The sequence below is a fragment of the Lolium rigidum genome, chromosome 4 (genome assembly GCF_022539505.1).
Source record: "Lolium rigidum isolate FL_2022 chromosome 4, APGP_CSIRO_Lrig_0.1, whole genome shotgun sequence".
NCBI classification, from domain to species: Eukaryota; Viridiplantae; Streptophyta; class Magnoliopsida; order Poales; family Poaceae; genus Lolium; species Lolium rigidum.
Window position 1 is genome coordinate 8,664,447 of NC_061511.1, and position 5,602 is coordinate 8,670,048.

Genomic DNA, 5,602 nt, shown 5'->3' on the forward strand with positions numbered 1-5,602 from the left:
ACTAATTAACTACCGGTATGCAAGACACCGGCATGAAGTTGTACCACAACCAAAAGGATGAGTTTTATCTTACATCATAAACCCCGGCATACCGGGGTAGAATTTAACAAGTTCTGTTATGAAGCAAGCAGGAGCAGGTAAACTTGTTGTCACAGCAAATAGTCAAGCAGCAGGGGCGTCAGGTGGAGCAGCACTGGTCTCGGGGGCTTCAGGGGGAGCAGCGCTGACCTCGGGAGCTTCCGGCGGCACATCCTCGGCATCCTCGTCCTCATCTTCCTCTTCTTCCTCCTCATCGCTGAGGTAGTCCTTGACATCAGGAGGAGGAGGGATGAAGGTGCGGACCTGGGCGTATTCAGCCAGCCGGTAGGCCCGATCCTGCCGCTTCGCGGTAAGAACTGGGTCCACGTCGGTTGGAGAATCTTGGCGTACGCCTTGGAGTGCGTCCAGATCCAACTCCGGGTACCAGGAGCACGCGGAGCGCAGCGCGGTGTCAGCTCCAGCGCGAGCTGCGGAGCATTGCCACTCACGAATCCGGCGCCCTGCCTCCTTCAGCCGGTTGGCGGTGAGGGTGATGTTGGCTGGCATGGCTTCTTCAGGCCACAGCACCTTGAAAATTTGGATGGCGACGTCCGGTAGATCGACAAGGGTCCGATCCACTGAGCGCATGTGTTGGACTCGAGCGGAGAGGGCGACCAGATAGTCGTACCCGTCCCAGTGCGCGTCCATGTTGGGGAATTCCCGCGCCACCCGATCCTCCATCACCTTTCTCACGGCGTGTGCCTGGGAATCCGGGAAGTGTTCTACAGGAAAACGGGAACAGCATAAGCATAAGATACCAGAAGACAGTCTCCCGGAAAGAAAAGGAACACGAACACATAAGCAAAAGAAGGGTCAAGGCAAGGACTTACGGAAAGCCAGCGCATCAATTTGCATGACCAGCCGATCGTATTCTTTATGATCAGTGGTCATAACCTCAATGTGGTGCTCCGCCGCCTTCCGCGCCTTCCTTTCCTCCTCCAGCTCTGCCCTCAGCACCGCGCTGGAGTTCGTGGAGTCATCCACAACCTCCGCCAGCCTGGCCTCGGCTGCGACCTTGGCATCCTTTAGAGCTTGGTCATGCTGGAGCGCGGTCTGCATCGCCTGTTCCTTAAGCTCCCTGGAGGCAGTCTTCTGGGCGTCCAGCGCCTCATGGTGCTCCTTGATGAGCTGCTCTTTTTCACCTAGGCACCGGAAAGAGAGGTGTTAGCAAAGTGGCAGCTGATAAATGAGGAAAGAACGAGTCAACCGGAAAAGAAAAAGTGACACCTTGGAGGGTGGCAATCTGGACCTTGAGGGCCTCAATGGTAGCTTCCGGGACAGCTGTTGAACAAAAAATTCATAAGTGTTAAAGAAGGAAACGTTCCGGTAAAAAGATGCCGGCGGAAAAGGAAAGAAATCTTGGCAGTAGCTGTGGGCCTCGGCAAGGTCCCGGTGCTCCCAGAGAAGCTCCTCGAAGAGCTGCTTCCGGGCGTCTGCGGTGCTCTGTTCAACGGAAGATAATTGTGAAAAAGAAAGAAACTATGCTCTCAACCCGTTACTCGGGGACTGGCTATGCCGGTTTCACGCGTTTCTAGTTAAGTTTCGCGCTAAGAGAAAAGATCTTAACCCGAAACTCGGGGACTGGCTATGCCGGTTTCGCGCGTTTCTACTTAAGTTTCACGCTAAGAGCAAAGATCTTAACCCGAAACTCGGGGACTGGCTATGCCGGTTTCGCGCGTTTCTAGTTAAAGTTTCGCGCTAAGAGCTGCGCTCTCAACACGAAACTCGGGGACTGGGAAGATAGACAAGATCCAGAAAGAAAGAAATCAGCATCAACAAAAAGTTACAAGAAGATTGGTGAAACTTACCACCACATTGCTGGTGGCGTCGTACCACGCACTGTCGAACTCCTCCACGGCACGCTTGAGCCGCATGAAGTGTTCTTCAGTGGACTGGGGCCCAGCAGGATCTGGCGCCGGAAGACGGTCCTTCCCCAAGCCACGGGTGGATGCAGAGATGTCCGCATCGTTCCATTTTTGGGCATAGGGGAGAAGGTGCCCCAGGTCCCGGCCCTCGCGCTTCAGCTCAACGATCCGGCCCAGGAGGTCGGAAGGTTTCTCTTGGACCGCAGCAGCAGCAAGGCCGACGTGCAGCACTAGAGACTGCGAGCCGGCTGAGGCGCTGCCCTCCACGGCCTTGCCCCGGGAAACCCCCGGCTTGAGGAACTTGGTGATCTTGGGGGTTTCTGGCGGCGGCTTGGGCTTGGCCGCGGAAGGTCCTTGGCTCGGTGGCGGCGTTGGAGTAGTCCCGGTAAGCTCAGGAGTAGGAGCTTCCGGGTGCGGTGACGAGGAGGCCGGCGCGGAAGTATCCGGCGCGGCCTTGGTGGGGGAAGAGCTTGACTGTTTCTTCTTCTTCTTCTTCGGGGCAGAAGGAACCAGAGGTTCCGCCCGCCCGGTAGTTTCTTCGTCGGCGCCGGTGTTGCTGGAGCCGGTGTCTTGGGTCTCAGGAGGGGAGACAAGGTCCTCCTCCGCGCGGTGATCTGGCGGTGTAGGGGCCGCGCGCCCCGAACTTGCAGTGCCTCCCAGAGGGGAGGCAGAGGTGTTGCCGGCACCAGATGGTGCCGGGCTTGAGTGAGGAGGAGGAGTTGAGGTCCTTGCGGAGCCGGCAGAGCCCTCCGGCTTGGAGCCAAGCTTGAGCGCGGGGCTGAAAAAGAGAAAAAGAAAGGGTTGGAAAAAAGCAACCGGAAAAGAACTTGGTAAGAACAAAACAAACAAAGAAAGAAATGAAGAACTCACCCGGAAGAAACCGGCATCTGCCTATGCTTGTAGCGCTTCGTGCTGACTTGCTTTCCCCCAATAACTTCCGTCCGGGAGCGTTTGGCAGGAGGAGCTTGGCTAGGGCCGGCATCGGCAGAAGGCGCCTTGTTCTTTTTGCTCTACGGCATGAGCTTATCCAGAAACTCATCCCCAACCTCGGCCTGCAGGGGAGCCACGTGCTCGTGGACCTGTGGTTCGGGGCCAGCTGAGGGAACGGCTACAGAAGGAAATGGGTAACAGAAGAGTATAAGAGATCAAAAAGAAGAGCTACCTCAAGCAAGGTCAGGTCGTCGGACGAACCGGCTGGTTCCGGTGGAGACTTGCCGAGGCGCGAAGCTGGAGTCCGGCCCATCTTCAGGTCCAGCCAATGGATGAAAGGGTCCGGGTCGAACTTGTCTAGAGCACGCTTCCGGCAAGGGCCTCGCTGCTCTGAGTCAATGCGAGGGAAGCGGTCCCTGGCTTGAAAGTAGAAAGAAAAAACAATTAGCCACAGCACAAAAGCTACCGGTAAACCGACCCCAGTCGCGTAATCTCTTACTTCTCGGGTCGGAGGGTTAGTGGAGCTGAGAGGAAGAAAGCCCCACTCCCAGTCATCCGGCATGTCCGTTTGGCATATTTGGTTAGCCTTCAGGACCACGTCCGCCTTGCTCAAGGGTAGGCCGGTGATCTTGGTGGGATCACCAGGGCCGTACATCTCGCTTATCTTGTGAGCGCGGCGCTTAAGGGGAAGCACCCGGCGGCTGATGAAGGTGCGGATGATATCATCGGAGCAAATGTTGGTCTCCTTCATCAGGTTCAACATGAAGCGTACCACCCGGTTTGTCTCTATGTGGTCCGTACCGGGGTTGTAGTTCCAGTTGATCTTGGCGGGCGGCGCCGGGTTGAAGGGCGGCAAATTGATGAGGTCAGCGGCGCTCTCGTTCTTCACGTAGAAGAACGTAGTCTGCCATAACCGGCAGGACTCGAGGCCATTGAACTTAAAAAAGGGGCTCCCTTGGCGGGAGCCGATGATACAAGACCCGCATTGTACGGGGGGTTTGGGCTTGGGAATGTCCTTGCCCTGGACCGAGTTGATCCGGAGAGAAAAGAAGCGGGCAAACGTCTCGCGAGCGGGACGGATGCCGATATAGCCTTCCATAAAGGCCACAAAACAAGAAAGGTAAAAAATGGCATTGCCGGAAAGGTGGTGAGGCTGGAGTCGATAGAAATCAAGGATTTGGCGGAAGAAATCGGAGGCGGGGAGGCCGAAACCACGCTCGAAGTGAGCAAGGAAGACAACGACCTCACCGGGATTGAGCACCGGTTCGATCTCGTCACCAGGAATCCGGCAGGAGACCCCTTCCGGTATCCTCCTAGACCGGTAAAGCCAGTCAATCTCGTGTTGAGTCACTTCGGAACCTCTCCAGGCTCCGCGTGTGATACCGGAAAGATCCTTTCCGGGGGCCCGGCTGGAGGTGCCGACCTCTTGATCCTTGTTGGATTCTATCTCCATCCGGGCGAGATCTTCAGTTAGCCCGTCGGAACTCCTACTGCCTTGACTACTAGAGGAGGGGGCAAGAAGAGATTCTTCGCTAGACATGTAGATCTGGACGACACCGGAATCTACCGAAAAACAGTTTTCCCCAGAAAGACCCTCGCGCGAAGATCTACGAGTAAGAGAAAAAGCAAAATAAAGAGGGGATAAATACTCTACCGGCCCAAGATCGGGAAAGCTAAGAGAGAAGGGGTAAAGAGGTATCAGGCCTAACCTGAGGCGGCGGAGTTGCAGAAGGAGAAGTTCGCCGGAGGGATGGTGAGCCTAAGGTTGGCGAGGAAGTCCGTCGACGGCGAGGTGAGGAAGAGCTCGAAGAAACGCCAATGCCGCAACTGCGACAGGAGCGCCGCAGAGGTTCTTCACGTGGTGAAGTTCAGCGGCGTCCGGCGGAGCAGCAGCGGAGGTGCGTCGGGCGGCGGAGCTCGAACAGCGAACGGAGCGGCGGAGGCGCAGAGGGCAAAGGCACTGTGAGCGAGGAAGTGGGGAATGCGAAGAAGAGGATGAAGAGGAACCGCTCCGCCCTCCGCCCTTATATAGAAAGAAGGAGTAGTGGGCCGAAAACCGTCGGGCCGCGGCGGTTCGCCTCGTGGGCCGCCACGTGGCGCGCGGATACACGCGCAGAAAACAACATGCCACAGGGAGGCCACACGGATCCGGAACGGCCGCGAGGATCCGGTGTGGCGCCATAAATGCTGGCGCAGAAGCCGAAGGGAAGTGACCTCTGACACTGGCGCGTCAGGACAAGTGCGCATGTCACTGACAGGCGCGGTACCCGAGAAATTCTCGACTTCGCCGAGGAAAGAGTTAATGTTAAAGGTGCCGGAGGAAAAGACACCGGAAAACACTTAGCAAAGAGAGAAAACGTGAGTCCGGGCCAAGATGCCGGATCCAAGCTAAGCGCCGGGTAGATTAAACCGGTATCCTAAGACATGGTCTGTTGGATAGAATCCGCCAGACTATACCAGCTTCGGGGACTAATGTTGGGGGGATGACCCCCGGTATGCCAAAGGCATGCCAAACCGGATGGTTTGATCCATCAAGATACCGGTTTAATGTTTATACCGGAGCACAGAGATAAGAGTTTGGCTAAGTAAAGCTAAGCCGGTATCCCCAAGAGGGGTATACCGGAACCGGATAGAAAGATACCGGGCCACCGGAAGGAAGAGCATGTCGGCAGGACTGGTCAAAGATCCTCTCCAGAGCTAGAAGACAAAGATGAGCTAAGCAAAGTAGC